Source organism: Cervus canadensis, chromosome 1, assembly GCF_019320065.1.
Source record: "Cervus canadensis isolate Bull #8, Minnesota chromosome 1, ASM1932006v1, whole genome shotgun sequence".
Classification (NCBI taxonomy): domain Eukaryota; kingdom Metazoa; phylum Chordata; class Mammalia; order Artiodactyla; family Cervidae; genus Cervus; species Cervus canadensis.
This window is the reverse complement of record NC_057386.1, coordinates 112,370,670-112,387,397: the sequence shown is the minus strand read 5'-3', so window position 1 is coordinate 112,387,397 and position 16,728 is coordinate 112,370,670. Positions and strand designations below refer to the sequence as shown.

The 16,728-nt window shown below is 38.9% G+C and overlaps 1 protein-coding gene and 1 non-coding gene across 8 annotated transcripts in view; one reads left to right on the top strand and one right to left on the bottom strand.

Moving 5' to 3' along the window:
• The window catches only part of TTC28 (tetratricopeptide repeat domain 28), a 570,331-nt gene that overhangs the window by 350,814 nt on the left and 202,789 nt on the right, over positions 1-16,728 (bottom strand). The gene's annotated exons all lie outside the window — the stretch shown is intronic.
• LOC122425140 lies at positions 7,297-7,406 on the top strand. The gene has a single exon (XR_006264718.1). It is a non-coding gene; the product is annotated as a U6 spliceosomal RNA (small nuclear RNA).

Below are 16,728 nucleotides of genomic sequence, written 5' to 3'. Positions count from 1 at the left end.
TTTTCCAGTCCTGTGGCCACGCTGAGTTTTCCAAATTTGCTGGCATATTGAGTGCAGCACTTTCACAGCATCATCTTTCAGGATTTGAAATAGCTCAATTGGAATTCCATCACATCCACTAGCTTGGTTCGTAGTGATGCTTTCTAAGGCCCACTTGACTTCACATTCCAGGATGTCTCGCTCTAGGTGAGTGATCACACCATTGTGATTATCTGGGTCGTGAAGATCTTTTTTGTACAGTTCTTCTGTGTATTCTTGCCACCACTTCTTAATATCTTCTGCTTCTGTTAGGTCCATACCACTTCCGTCCTTTATCGAACCCATCTTTGCCTGAAATGTTCCCTTGGTATCTCTAATTTTCTTGAAGAGATCTCTAGTCTTTCCCATTCTGTTGTTTTCCTCTATTTCTTTGCATTGATCGCTGAGGAAGGCTTTCTTATCTTTCCTTGCTATTCTTTGGAACTCTGCATTCAAATGGGAATATCTTTCCTTTTCTCCTTTGCTTTTTGCTTCTCTTCTTCTCACAGCTATTTGTAAGCCCTCCTCAGACAACCATTTTGCCTTATTGCATTTCTTTTCTATGGGGATGGTCTTGATCCCTGTCTCCTGTACAATGTCATGAACCTCCGTCCATAGTTCATCAGGCTGTCTATCAGTTCTAGTCCCTTAAATCTATTTCCCACTTCCACTGTATAGTCATAAGGGATTTGATTTAGGTCATACCTGAATGGTCTAGTGGTTTTCCCTACTTTCTTCAATTTAAGTCTGAATTTGGCAATAAGGAGTTCATGATCTGAGCCACAATCAGCTCCCGGTCTTGTTTTTGCTGACTGTATAGACCTTCTCCATCTTTGGCTTCAAGGAATATAATCAATCTGATTTTGGTGTTGACCATCTGGTGATGTCCATGTGTAGAGTCTTCTCTTGTGTTGTTGGAAGAGGGTGTTTGTTATGACCAGTGTGTTCTCTTGGCAAAACTCTATTAGCTTTTGCCCTGCTTCATTCCGTACTCCAAGGCCAAATTTCCCTGTTACTCCAGGTGTTTCTTAACTTCCTACTTTTGCATTCCATTCCCCTATAATGAAAAGGACATCTTTTTGAGGTGTTAGTTCTAGAAGATCTTGTAGTTCTTCATAGAACCGTTCAACTTCAGCTTCTTCAGCGTTACTGGTTGGGGCACAGGCTTGGATTACCGTGATATTGAATGGTTTGCCTTGAAAACGAACAGAGATCATTCTGTCATTTTTGAGATTGCATCCAAGTACTGCATTTCGGACTCTTTTGTTGACCATGATGGCTACTCCATTTCTTCTAAGGGATTCCTGCCCACAGTAGTAGATATAATGGTCACCTGAGTTAAATTCACCCATTCCAGTCCATTTTAGTTCGCTGATTCCTAGAATGTCAATATTCACTCTTGCCATCTCCTGTTTGACCACTTCTAATTTGCCTTGATTCATGGACCTAACACTCCAGGTTCCTATGCAATATTGCTCTTTACAGCATCGGACCTTGCTTCTATCACCAGTCACATCCACAACTGGGTATGTTTTTTGCTTTGGCTCCATCCCTTCATTCTTTCTGGAGTTATTTCTCCACTGATCTCCAGTAGCATATTTGGCACCTACCTACCTGGGGAGTTCCTCTTTCAGTATCCCATCATTTTGCCTTTTTATACTGTTCATGGGGTTCTCAAGGCAAGAATACTGAAGTGGTTTGCCATTTCCTTCTCCAGCGGACCACATTCTGTCCGACCTCTCCACTGACAGACCGCGCAGAAGCACGTGTGTAAAGTGTAAAGCATGTCTCCTCCCTAAACACCATGGCCCATAAACACAAGCTAAGTTTATCTGGGGCTCAACCAAAGAAATGTTGCTTTGTTCTAACATTGGAGGAAAAATCTGCTGTATTAACGCCATTAATCTCTAACATGAAATTTTTAGAGAGATTTTTTTCAAGGTAATTTTCATTATTCCATTTTTCACTTTAGGTCTTGACCCTGGAACCTACTACCCAAGTAATACGTAGGTAGGTAGCTTCAGAATACTTTTCTCAGGGCAAACATGATTTCCCTACCACCTGAGTATATCCAGCTTTTTGCTATTATTCCAGCTTCTAATTTCTAGTTTAGTATTTCTATATCCTTCTTCCAACTCCAATCTAGAAAAATGGGACTCCAATAGCTGGTTCAAATAGAATGTAATTTTTAAAGCTTAAATATGGACTAAAGAAACCAAAACAGTTTTTATTATTTCTAACTTTAGTTATTCGGCAATGAAAATTCATTGCATTGCTGATGATCCTAATATACGATGCACTTCAACTCTACCAGACTTTTTCATTTTCCAGCCAACTGTCTCCTGTCAGCCTTTGTTTGAAATTTCTTAACTCCTGGGGATTTCTGCCAAACTCTTAATACCATGAACTCTGCATTGTCTCTATAAAATTTAAATCCCAGGCTGGCTTCCCCAGTCACCTAGCTCATTTCTGAGCTCTTTCCACTACAAGCTGTGTATAATCTGAGAAGAGAAACTAATTTTATTATCACTGTGAAATGCAATTAGGAAGGTAAATTTCTCATAATCACACAAGTTGATAAATTTATCTTAAATACTATCAGTTAAAAGATAAGGTTTTTATTCTTTGATGCTTTGTATTATCAGTCACTCTACTTAAACCTTCAAGGTACTCAGTCCCTTGTCTCGCCGTGCCTGGCCCCACACCAAGAGTCATCCTCATCTACCACCAAAAGCTGACTTTATAAGACATTCCTCTTCAATAGCCACTTTTGAAGACAACCTCTTATTATAATAGTAGAAGCATGTGCATTCATAATAAATAGAAAACACAGATGAGGAAAGTGTTTCTAAATAAACATTCCACATTTCCAGCATTCAGAGATTAGACCTTTCAACATGTCGATTTATGGCCTGGTAGGTCTTTCCAAAGAGAATCATCTCTGTTCATTTCCAAGGAAAACCATTCAATATCACAGCAATTTAAGTCTATGCCCTGACCACTAATGCCAAAAAAAGCTGAAGTTGAACGGTTCTATGAAGACCTACAAGACCTTCTAGAACTAACACTCCAAAAAGATGTCCACTTCATCACAGGGGACTAGAATGCAAAAATAGAAAGTCAAGAGATACCTGGAGTAACAGGCAAGTTTGGCCTTGGAGTACAGAATAAAGCAGAACAAAAGCTAACAGAGTTTTGCCAAGAGAACACACTGGTCACAGCAAATGCCCATTTTTAACAACATAAGAGATGACTCTACTCATGGACATCATCAGATGGTCAATACCGAAATCAGACTGATAATATTCTTTGCAGCCAAAGATGGAGAAGCTCTATACAGTCAGAAAAAACAAGATCGGGAGCTGACTATGGCTCAGATCATGGACTCCTTATTGCCAAATTCAGACTTAAACTGAAGAAAGTAGGGAAAGCCACTAGACCATTCAGGTATGACCTAAATCAAATCCCTTATGATTATACAGTGGAAATGACAAATAGATACAAGGGATTAGATCTGACAGATAGAGTACCTGAAGAACTATGGACGGAGATTCATGAAATTGTACAGGAGGCAGTGATCAAGACCATCCCCAAGAAAAAGAAAGGCAAAATGGTTGTCTGAGGAGGCCTTACAAATAACTGAGAAAAGAAGAGAAGCTAAAGGCAAAGGAGAAAAGGAAAGATATACCCATTTGAATGCAGAGTTCCAACAATAGCAAGGAGAGATAAGAAAGCCTTCCTCAGTGATCAATGCAAAGAAATAGAGGAAAACAATAGAATGGGGAAGACTAAAGATCTCTTCAAGAAAACTGGAGACACCAAGGGAACATTTCATGCAAAGATGAGCACAATAAAGAACAGAAATGGTATGAACCTAAGAGAAGCAGAAGATATTAAGAAGAGGTGGCAAGAATACACAGAAGAAGTATACAAAAAAGACCTTCATGACCCAGATAATCAAGATGGTGTGATCACTCACCTAGAGGCAGACATACTGGAATGTGAAGTCAAGTGGACCTTAGGAAGCATCACTATGAACAAAGCTAGTGAATGTGATGGAATTCCAGTTGAGCTATTTCAAATCCTAAAAGATGATGCCGTAAAAGTGCTGCACTCAATATGCAAGCAAATTTGGAAAACTTGGCAGTGGCCACAGGACTAGAAAATGTCAGTTTTCATACCAATCCCAAAGAAAGGCAATGCCAGAGAATGCTCAAACTACTGCACAATTGCACTCATCTCACACGCTAGCAAAGTAATGCTCAAAAATCTCCAAGCTAGGCTTCAACAGTACATGAACTGAGAACTTCCAGATGTTCAAGCTGGATTTAGAAAAAGCAGAGGAACCAGAGATCAAATTGCCAACATCCAATGGATTACAGAAAAAGCAAGAGAGTTCCAGAAAAACACCTACTTCTGTTTTATTGACTATGCCAAAGCCTTTTACTGCATGGATCACAACAAACTTTGCAAAATTCTAAAGAGATGGGGTTACTAGACCACCTAACCTGACTCCTGAGAAACCTGTATGCAGGTCAAGAAGCAAAAGTTAGAACTGGACATGCAACAGTAAGCTGGTTCCAAAGTGGGAAAGGAGTACATCAAGGCTGTATATTGTCACCCTGCTAATTTAACTTATATGCAGAGTACCTGATGCAAAATGCTGGGCTTGATAAATCACAAGCTGGAATAATATTGCCGGGAGAAATATCAATAACCTCAGATATGCAGATGACACCACCCTTATGGCAGAAAAGCGAAGAAGAACTAAAGACCTCTTGATGAAAGTGAAAGAGGAGAGTGAAAAAGTTGGCTTAAAATTCAATATTCAAAAAACTAAGATCATGGCATTCAGTCTCATCACTTCATGGCAAACAGATGGGGAAACAATGAAAACAGTGACAGACCTTTTTTTCTTGGGCTCCAAAATCGCTGCAGATGGTGAGTGCAGCCATGAAATTAAAAAGACGCTTGCTCCTTGGAAGATAAGCTATGATCAACCTAGCCAGCAGGTTCAAAAGCAGAGACACTACTTTGCCAACAAAGGTGCGTCTAGTCAAAGCTATGGTTTTTCCAGTAGTCATGTATGGATGTGAAAGCTGGACTATAAAGAAAGCTGTGCACTGAAGAATTAACACTTTTGAACTGTGGTGTTGGAGAAGACTCTTGAGAGTCCCTTGGACTTGAAGGAGATCCAACCAGTCAATTCTCAAGGAAATGAGTCCTGAATATTCACTTGAAGGACAGATGCTGAAGCTCAAACTCCAATACTTTGTCACCTGATAAGACGAACTGACTCACTGGAAAAGACCCTGATGCTGGGAAAGATTGAAGGCAGAAGGAGGAGATAACAGAGGACAAGACAGTGGGATGGAATCACTGACTTGGGACATGAGTTTGAGCAAGCTCCAGGAGTTGGTAATAGACAGAGGAGCCTGGTATGCTGCAGTCCATGGGGTCGCAAAGAGTCAGACATGACTGAGCAAGTGAATTGAGCTGAGGTCTTTCCCCTTGCCCTATATACACATATTCACACACATTTTCACCAAAATAACATTATATTCTACACATTCTTCTGCATCCTGTTTTTGAAAGCCTTTGCTTTTCCATTTCAATAAGTTTTCATCTTATGTAATACCTAAGCCAAATTCAGATATACCAGGTGACCTGAGGTGGTTTGTTTAAGTTAGTGTCAAATCTAGAATCATCACAACAAATTTTAAGTTACTTCTTCCAAGCCTGCTATGACCTGCTTTCTTCGCTTTGCAGGTCTGCACAGCTCAAGTTCTCACTCAACACCTCCAAAGCGCTCCAACTCTAGTCCCCACATGTGTACAGTTGTACACAGCAGCTGTATACACTGTTGTACACAGCAGTGACAGCAGCAGCAGCAAGACTACCACCTTGCACTGGGAAACATTTCCTTATCATACGCACAAAAAACTTAATGCAATGCAAAATCTTTGAGTTAGCAAGCACCTTAGCTCCAGTCTGGAAAAAAACAGAAACTTCAAGTTAGAGGCCATATTATCCAGACTGATCAAGAAGATCTAAATGAATCTGTGACCTAATACATAAATATTGGCTAAAATACTTAGGATAGACCAGATGGTAACAGCAGTAGTGCCAACTCCTCAGGCCACTTATTTATATGCTTCTAGTATTATTCTTTCAGCCTTCTATATTCTAAACAAGTGTGTGTACATAAGAAATCCAACAAGATCTAATTTTATTTTTTCAAGTCTTAGACTCTGAAACATTTTTAAAAATACAAATACATACTCTTCGAACACTGAAAAGGCATTAAGTTTTATTCTTATTTTAGGTAAATGTTTCAGCTTCCTTAATTCTCATTTATATTTGGGTTGAAAGAGAAGACAGGAGTAGTAAGGGCAGGAAAAGGGGGGATCAGGGAGGTGTGATAAGAAAGATAACACAGGATACTTTACAGTTTAAAAATGAAGCAGAAAGAAATGTTGCTAGAGGGCCAGAAAGAAAGGTAAACAAAAGGAAAACTCAAAGGCCTATTATAGCCAGTCAAGAAACCAGTGAGAGAGAAGGAAATATATAATGGCTGAACTGGCCTTTCCATTAGAGGTACCTCCACAGATTAGCAGTAACAGGGTTCCTGTTCACTAAGTGATTATCCAAGACCAAAATAAAATCCAAAGCTTTTAAACATGCTTAAAAGAAATTCAGAGAAGTCAGATTCAGAAACATCTGTATTCCTTCATTCATTCCCAAGTGTTTGCTGAAAGCATTATGTTGAGCAATAAACATGCACATATCACACATCCCTAATGTCAAGATAATTATTCTCAGATTAATGTTGTCTCTTCACTAGCATATCAACAGGATTTTTAAATCATAAAATGTTCTTAGGAGGAACAAGAAAAGGAGAGGGAGGATAAGAAAAAGGAGGGAGGAGGAGGAAGAAGATGAGCAAGAGGAAGAACAGGAAGAAGAATCAAACAATACTCTCAATGGGCTAAAGTCTCCAAATGAAGTTCAAAGCCATCCATTATCAAATTAAACCATTAGACTCACAGCTGAATATAGACACAATCAACTCATTTAGAGAGGCATGATGCCAAACCTAAATATCAACTTGATGAAGAAGATCTATGCATTTAATTCACAGCTGCTATATTTCAGACACAAGATTTTTTAATTGACACGCTCTCCCTTTTTTTTTTTAAAGATAAAATCAGGATCTTCCATCATCTGCTTACTGGTCAAGTTCCCCTATTCTTAGCTCAAATTTAAAATCTGACTTCAGTGCTCGCTTCGGCAGCACATATACATATAAAGTTGGAACAATACAGAGAAGATTAACATGACCCCTGTGCAAGGATGACACACAAATTCATGAAGCGTTCCATATTTTTAGCTGTTCTTCCACAAACTTCCACCAAAATGGAAATTTGGTTGATGGAAAATAAACTGTTTCTAAAAAAATAAATAAATAAAATAAAACCTGACTTCAGAACTAATTTCACTTAAATATGGGATCCCAAAGAGTATGTCTATCTGTAAAGGCGGGTGCACTGGAGACTATAGTTCTCCATTTAACTCTTGAAATGGTAGGACGGGCAAACACAATACCACCACTTTATGCAAGCTTGTCAGAGGAAGCACTGGCATGGTAGGCTTAGAGAACATCTGTTTCCAGTAGCAGCAATAGATGGAAGGAGAAAAATAAGTTCCTGGTGTCTGCACTGAATAATGCCTAATGCAGTGACAGAAAACACAGGGCTCACAAACATTGTCATTTTTAAAGCATAGAAAATCAGTTCCTTAAAAATCCTGTGGTGGCACATACAAAAATAAGCGCTATTAATCCTTCCCTTTACCTGAAATTACCCGAGTGTTAGTTAAGTAACTCACTCTCTAATTCATTCTGATCATCACGTGTTGTTAGTTTGTGGTCTTTGATAATGTGTTGAAAGCTCTGCTTTCGGCTACAGCGCCTTAGAAGTTTTGGCGCTACTTCTCTGCGGGCCTGTCTGTGATTTTTTTTTTTTTTTTTTTCATCTTAAAGCACAAAACTGTACAAACTGTGCAGGACACCTGTGTCAGACAGATCCAGGTTCGAATCCCAGATCACCAGTTACTAATTTTGTGGTCATCAGCAAGTTACTGACCTTGTTTTAGACTCAGTCTCCTCTCCTGCTCTAAAACCTTCCTGCAGTATTGTTAGGATGTGAAGGAGGTAATGATGTCAGCACTGTGCCTAACTCACAAGAGGCTCGCAATAAGTGGTAGCTATTATTAGTATTAACATCGACAACTTTTTTCCAGGTGGTCTATGCTTCTGTTTTATTTCCATCTGCAAAATTGGAAAGCAATTTCAAAAGTTTTATCTCAAATTATGCTCTTACAACCAAGATTTTCAGATTTTCTTTTATTTTTATAAGTCTATCCTATGGTTACAGGCTAGTAAGAAACCAATACAAATTCTATACAGTCTCCCAGTCTCCAGAAGGCAATTGGACCTATGGAAGCAGGCAAACATTACAGAGACTGTGCTTGTATATCCTTTAACTCTACCCCAGTCTGCTCACGAAGCAAACCAAGAGGCAGACGCCAAACCTCACTAACAGGCTCTTGCCAGACTCACTGGAAGAACATGGGACACCATGGCTGATTTTTGCTACCACCAGTCTCCTATTGTTACTGGGGCTAGATCCCCAACATGACTACTACAAGGCTGACACGCGGACAAAAACTGGCCCAAAACATTGTTTTAGCCACAGACTATTAGATTATGAACAAAGATGCTACCTCCCTGTAATATTAGAGACTGTTGTTACTTAGAGATACGGTGGCTCAGATGGTAAAGAATCTGCCTGCAATGCAGGAGAACTGGGTTTGATCCCTGGGTTGGGAAGATCCCCTGGAGAAGGAAATGGCAACCTATTTCAATATTCTGGCCTGTAGAATCCCATGGACAGCTTTTCCGGTAAGCAGTCTGAGCTGACCCCTAAAAATGGTGCGCTATTCACTCGACCAGGAAAACCCCACAAAATCATGCAAATCAAGAGGTTCAAATCTTCGTGTTCACTTTAAGAACACTCGTGAAACTGCCCAGCCCATAAAGGGTATGCATATCCGAAAAGCCACCAAGTATCTGAAGGATGTCACTTTTAAGAAGCAATATGTGCCATTCCATCGTTACAACAGTGGAGTTGGTAGGTGTGCACAGGCCAAACAGTGGGGCTGGACACAGGGTCGGTGTCCCAAAAAGAGTGCTGAATTTTTACTACACATGCTCACAAATGCAGAGAGTAATGCTGAACTTAAGGGCTTAGATGTAGATTCTCTGGTTATTGAGCACATCCAAGTGAACAAAGCCGCCAAGATGCGGCGCAGGACTTACAGAGCTCACAGTCGGATCAACCCCTACATGAGCTCTCCCTGCCACATTGAGATGATCCTTACTGAAAAAGAACAGATTGTTCCTAAACCAGAAGAGGAGGTTGCACAAAAGAAAAAGATATCCCAGAAGAAACTGAAGAAACAAAAACTTATGGCCCGGGAATAAATGCCACAGAAAATAAATGCAAATAAAAGTAAAAAAAAAAAGAATTCCATGGACAGAGAAGCCTGGCCCGCTACAGTCCATGGGGTCGCAAAGAGTCAGACACGATATAAGCAACTTTCACTTTCACTGAGGTCTAAAGGGAGATTTTAGTGAATGGAAATGAATGGGCAAATGGATTCCATAATTCAACTCATTAAGTAGACAACTGCCCTGGTCATGTGTTAAATGTGATTTGGGGGTCTAAAGTCAAAGCCTGGCTAACATTTGCTCATGTTACCTCCTGTTTAGGCCCTTTGTACAGACAAGTCAGCAGGCTCCATAAAAGCCGATTTCACCTTGCCTCCAGCTACCATACCAAATGCTTCAGGAGAAGCATTAAATTGAGATCTCTGACTCCCAACATACCTGGCAGTCAATCAAAGCTGTCAGTTGACTCTAAATAACATACTATCTCACAAATGCCCCATTTCTTCTGCTTCACATATAAAAGAGTGTGAGCAGCTACCAGAGAGCCTCAGACAGGTTTGGTTTGGCTTCTTGCCAGCAGAGGTGAACAGTTTTGGGTGGTTCAAAGCAGTGATGGATTTCCTTTTGTCACGAAAACAATCTCTACAGCCATTCACACCATAAGGCTGAGGAGGTCAGCCACAGCTGGGGAGACAGACACATTTCTTTTAAGTAAAGAAACATCTGCCCCCAAACCTGAAGTAATAAATTTCCATCTTCATGTGACTGTGGCTTGGCTTTTGATCTCTGCTTCTAATATGACAAGCTCTAGAAGCAAAGGACACAAAACTACTAACAAAAAGGTATCCTGAATACTACTAAGATGGAAAAAACCTTGAACATACACTTTGTTTTTAAGATACACACACAAAAAGGAATGACGTTGACAGATGTGAACCACTGCTCTCCTACACACACTTGTTATCTTCTCCTAGGCACTGGCCTGCCTGTCAGTCCATCCTGTGTTGACCTCTGCTGCTTCTTACTCCCAGCCTGCCTGCCAGCACCCAGCCTCCAGGTTCCTCCCCTCTCCAGTCTTTGTACCACCTCTTTCCCACCCACCCTTGATTTTCTTCTATCTTCTCAGGTGTCCCTATATGACTTCTTACTAAGAGCCTTAACAAAGGCATTATCATTAGCTGCCAAAATCCTAACGTTTGTTTTATGAGAATTATCTAGGAGGGCAGAGCTTCAATGAAGATAAGGTCTGGGGAGTGAGATGATAACAATCACCACCAAGGGGCAGGAAAGCATCAGAGAGCAGTGGTAGAAACTGATTCCAGAGTCATACAGAGCTGGCAATGACAAATGACTGCTAGAAGTAGCCCCTGAACAAATATTTCACTTTATCATACCTCCTCCGATGCATGGTGAGTTTTTTCTGTTTCCCCATTAGTTTACCATTTAATAGTGTGTGTTTTTAGGACAGCAGACTTAGTGAGACCTCAGAGCTCTGTACAATTAATGAATTCTATTTTGAAGAAGGCTCGTGTGTGTGTGTGTATATATATATATATATATTCCCGGTATTTAGTCTGCAAAGTTTTCTTGATTCTGCTAAGAGGATCATATGTCAGTTTCTTACATAAAATTCAGCATACAAAAGTTTCTTAATGATTCTAATTTAGTATTTTTGAAATTTAAAAATAAAAATATTCTTACATACTTAAGAACAGGTTCTAAGTCCCTTCTCAAGACCTGGAGTATGATTATATAGATTAAAGTTAATGATAAAATATTTCTTTCTATTGATCATTCACTCAACAAATGTTTCTGAGTCAACCACAACGTGCAAGCCATTGCCTTAGGCTCCTTGGAGGACAAGACAGTGGTCTGTCACTAAGACTTCCTTTAAGAAGCAGCATTTGTAAAACATATGTATATAAACAGCAGAAAGTAGAAAATATTGTAAGAAGTATACATATAAAGCACTCCAGGAGTTCAGAGAAGGAAGAGATCAATTTTAGTTGAAGGACTCATGGAAAAGATGTGGGAGTGGGACAGTTTAGACAAGAGGCCATTTCATCATGTATTACCATGTCAATTTCTGTGACCTTCTCTAGTAGCCAAATCTCCTGTGGAATCTACAGGTTCTATGTCTGATGTCAGTATTCTTATCCATAAAACTTCCCCAAGCTACCTCTCCCGTTCATTGACATGAAAATATAAGAAAGAACATAAGGATTTAAACTCTTAAATACAATTAAATTGGTAAAGGGACTGGAATATAAGCATAATTCACTTGACTAAGCCTCAAGCCCTTTGTATTTGATAGCAATAATCCCATAGCAACTAGAAAACACACTTATCTTATTAACGAGACTGGAATTATTTTAATTAGGTAGCTCCACATGCACCAACTGTTAGAAATCAGACTGTTTTGAAACAGTTGTTAATGACTTAACACGGCAAACGTTTCCCTGAATTTCAGGGGGAAATCTATGATTGAGACAGATGGGGAAGAGCCTGTCCCTGCTGTGTAGCAGAGGAACAGCCTTGTGGGCCCAGAAACACATCTTCCACTGGGATTTAGCACAACAATCCTAGAGACACCCAGAAAGACAATCAGAAACTTTGGTAACATCTGTTACATTAAAAGTTCAAAAGTGGCACTAGCACACATCTAATAATGAAGAAACGCTTCATCTCAGAAACAAGTCTCTAAATTTCAAAGTCTCAGAACACCTAATAAGAATATCAGAGCACAAGGTCTAACCCCAGCCTTGTGGCTAACCTGGGTGAGTGTGCTCTCTACCTCTACTAGATCCTTCTCACTCAGATAAGAAACAGGAAGCATAATGGAGTTCTAGTCTGCTTCACATCCTGTTGGAAATGAGGTTGTTTTCAGTTTATTATTAATTCGCAGAAATGCTTTAAACCTTTGAAAAGGCTGTTAACAAATTTAAAGAAATATTTCCAGGGCCATCTGAGAAGGTACATGCCCTAGAAATTCTATGTTCAAGAGATATGTATGTGGCCTGCCTGAAACAAGATGGAAATGTGTTAAAATGCAACAACTAAAAAGGAATACATTTTATGTTTTAGCAGTTGGATAAGTACTATCCTTCACAGTACTTCACAGGTAAGTCTCTAGTCTACTGAAAGCAAGTATGTCAAAAAATGGCATACTGATTTCCTTTGCTCTTATTTTCTGGCCTAAGTAGGAAGAAAGGTAATAGAGTTCTCTTCCAGCCAGTCTAGTCTTTTCCTATACCTGAGACAAAGATATATCGGAGAAAGTAAGAGGGAGAAGAGCAAACACAAGCATAATAATACTTATTTCCAAGGTCTGTGGTACTCTGTACCTGCTATTTCTCCAAGGGTGTGATGAACAAAGGTTTTTCTGCCTGGCATGCCTGGGCTCCCTGGGCTCCAACGTTTGGGAATATGAAACAATTGTTATGTTTCATAACACACACACACATAGTGTTTTATAGAAGGTTTTGCTGTTTGGACAAGACAGAAGTTCTTTTGATTATAAGGCTGAGGGGCAAGGTTAGGTATGGCTTATAATCCATTTACTGATGGATTTCATGGATTAAATTTTTCAGAGTTCTAATCTAATTTTACAAGATGGAAAAAACTTACAGTTGTTACCAGGTACAATAACATTTTTAGTCTAGGTATTTTTGTGGTATAATATGCATTGTGATTTGCACATATAATGAATATAAGGACTGAATCATTCTGCTAACAAACGCCTTTTCTCCTCTATTTTTCTAGTTCTCTCATAGCCAACTCTTCTATCAGAGCTTAATGACCAAAGGGCCAGTCTATTGGATCTGGCACACTGCCAAGTTCACAAGGCAATGAATGTTTCAGAGTCAACATCTTCTCTAAGGAATGAGAGTTGAATGGAGAAGTTAAGGCCACAAGGCATCAATTAATTCTTAAAATGATAAGTGGAGGTACAGCTGATGCTGTTTACTATTTGTATTCCAGAAAAGATGTTTATGAATTCTTAGTGATTTCACTTATATTTTAATATTTTCTCTTATAATTCAGTTATATTATGGAAGAATTACTATAAACCTGGCTATTGTTTCTGTTTTTCCTGCTTGGTAAACACATTTTTATAGGGTAGGCTTAATAAGATGCCTAGGAAGCAGACTTCCTAAAAGTTGCAAAGAATGGAAGAAAATAACAATAAAGGGAGTTTCTAAAACATCAGCACTGCATGTGGCAAATACACAACTTTCCAGTTCCACTGAACTGCTTTAGTTCCTCAGGAAGAACAAGGAGTTTGGATCAGGTTTCTTCTAAGGTCCCTTCCACCTAGAAGATTCCATGTTTCTCAAAAGTATTGTTTATTTCATAATACACATAATCAGTAAACACTTTGAGGAAAAAGTCCCAACTTTTATTTTAAAACCTCATTCTTAAAGCCAGTACTTTTTTTCATCTGCTCTGCCATGACCATAGGGCCACCAACATGTGTTAGAAATTAACCTACAATTAAAATGAGCTTTTCAAGCGAATCCTGAACTATCACCTCAAATTCTTGAACGAAAAAGTGAACAAAGAGAATTGTTGCTCATGTAGAGCAGAAGGTACAGTTACTAGTCACTTAAGAACCAGGCAACAGAGTATTTCTCGCATAGAATTTCTTCAGATCATGTTTCATTATTCATTAAACTTGGAGCTGAATCCTTTCCGAGCTACTGCAGGGTAAAGGAATCAGTTCCAAGCTTCCAGCTGCAATTTATGACTCTCATCCTTGCTTCCTTGTCCTCCTTGCAATGTTATACAACATCCGCCTCAAGAACTGGGAGTTTCACTCCACCCTTCTCCTGCTGTGAAAAATTGGTGATAATCATAGGAAGAAAAATAACAACTGTTAAATAATATGGTTGTAAGCTTAAAACTAAAAAAGAGGTCACTCATAATCATACCTATGTCTACTGACTCCTATGTTATTAAAGAGCAGAGAAAAGTGTATCTTTTAGAATCAAAGAAATTCAGCCTAGAGGTCATTTAACTCAACCTTCTCTCAAATGCCTAAATTGTATCAAGAGCAGCCCCACAGCACCTCCACTAACAGAAAACTCAAGGCTTTCAGACAGAGAGCAGCAAATCCTGAGGCCATTCTATCTGAAAGCTCTGCTTTGCATTAAACAAACAAGCCAAAACATGGCCCTGTCATTTCCACCAACTAGTCTTTGCGCTATTTTTTTAAGATATAATTCATATACCATAAAATTTACCCCTCACACAACTTTTAAGTAATGTGGAATATGGCTAATTTCTCTCCCACATCATAATCCTTCAAATACTTAAGAACAATATTGTATGCCTCTTACTACTAAAGATGTACATGTCCTTCTATCAGTCTCCATCTGAGACTACGGAAAAGCACACTGTCATCCAGTCGCAGTGACGGAGGCCACACTGGGCATACTACAGCTTATCTTCATCTTAGGTTACATCTGCCTTATAAACATGGCAAATAATGAATAAAAATAAATTATACAACTGTAGAAAACATTTCATTGTGAGAAGGAACACGGATTGACTGTATTACTGTGAGAGGGAAGAGGCAAACTAATTAACAGACTTTTTTGAGATACAGAAAGAAAGGGTTCACTGAAAAAGAGAGAGAAGCCTAGTAGGTTGGGAGGAGACCTCACTGTACTAAGGATAACAAAAATAGTATTTAGTGAGAAACAAATAAGAACACATTTAAATGAAGAGTTTAGGACCCATCTGTGAGGATAAAACAATAAAATGACTAGAAACAGAGGAAAATGGTAATTTAGTGAACTAGCAAATAAAGTGAATATATAGGATAGGATTCTTTTTCAATCTTTCCAAAAGAAAATAATTCTAACTTCAATGATGTAAGCTTCGATATACAACTTTCTCATTCATAATTCTCACCTTGGATGGAATGAAAACAAAACGTAAAGAAAATCCAAACAACTGTTTCTAAAACAGTAATTTGGCTATGTTATGGATAAGACTTTATTTTCACTCAATTTCTTTATTTTCAACTTTGTTTTTTAAAAAGTGATGGCCTAAGTTCTCAAAAAGTGATGGACTAAATTCTCTGGTTTTAATACTGTAATGAAAACCTGTTCAGAACACATTGTTGTTTTTAACAGATGCAGCAAAACTCCAGATCAAACTCTTCTGATCTTAAATAAGAAGTGCTACATTTTTATGATGTTTTGTCACCCTTAAAAACTTCAAGTCCAGCTGCAGGGTCAAAGACAGCCACACTTGCAGATCCTAGCTATGTGGAGCCAGGAAAGGCAACTGCAGAGTTAGTCAACTCTTTACAGAAGGCATTCCCACCACTGTTCAACCATGTTTATCATATTTAGTAATCTAAAAGCAAACTTCTTCCAAGAGTCCATTACAAAAACATAGTCTTGGAAAAGATTTTTGGTTCAAGCAATCATTCTTCTCCATCTGCAGAACCTCAAGAAGTGGTTCTGCAAAAAAAAAAAAAAAAAAAAAAAAAACAACAAACTATCCTTTCTGCAAGAATTCATTAGAAATCAATGCTTATAAGACAGCACCATGCATCTTGACAACTAAATGAGAACTACAACCTTCCCAAAAAGGCACAGGATTAAATGATGCCTGCAAGAAAGCATGACTTTCACAAGAACACTTATAATGTCAGTTTAATGGCCTTCATACTACTGATGACCTCCTCAGTTCCAAAGGCAGTGAAAGAAGTACCTTAAAAAAAAAGAGTAGTTCTAACCACTAAAGGAACTTCAACTACTACAACTACAGCTATAGCTGTAAGCAGAAGTACACTGCTACGAAAATTCAGCTTTGCTGCGTTTGCTTCTGCTCGTATAGGTAGCAGTACACAAGCAGAGACAAACAACACCAGCATCATTTACGTTTTCCTCACCAGAGACAAGAGAAACAGTCAGAACTAGAGGCACCAGTCTGCGATCTGGCAGACAGGACTGTCCCACACAGTCTCCAGAATTCTCCTCTCCACAAGCTCTAGACCCTGCTGGGGTTTCCTAATATAAAGACCCCACTCAATATGATTTCAAAATAATCAAACACTTCAAAGCATAGCAATTTCAAAATAATAAGAATAGTACAGTCACATAACTTATGAGAATAGTGAAGCCAAGTTCTATAAGCAGGCTGACAAGTCATTGTTAAACCTTGTCCCAGTTGGAGAGCAAAGC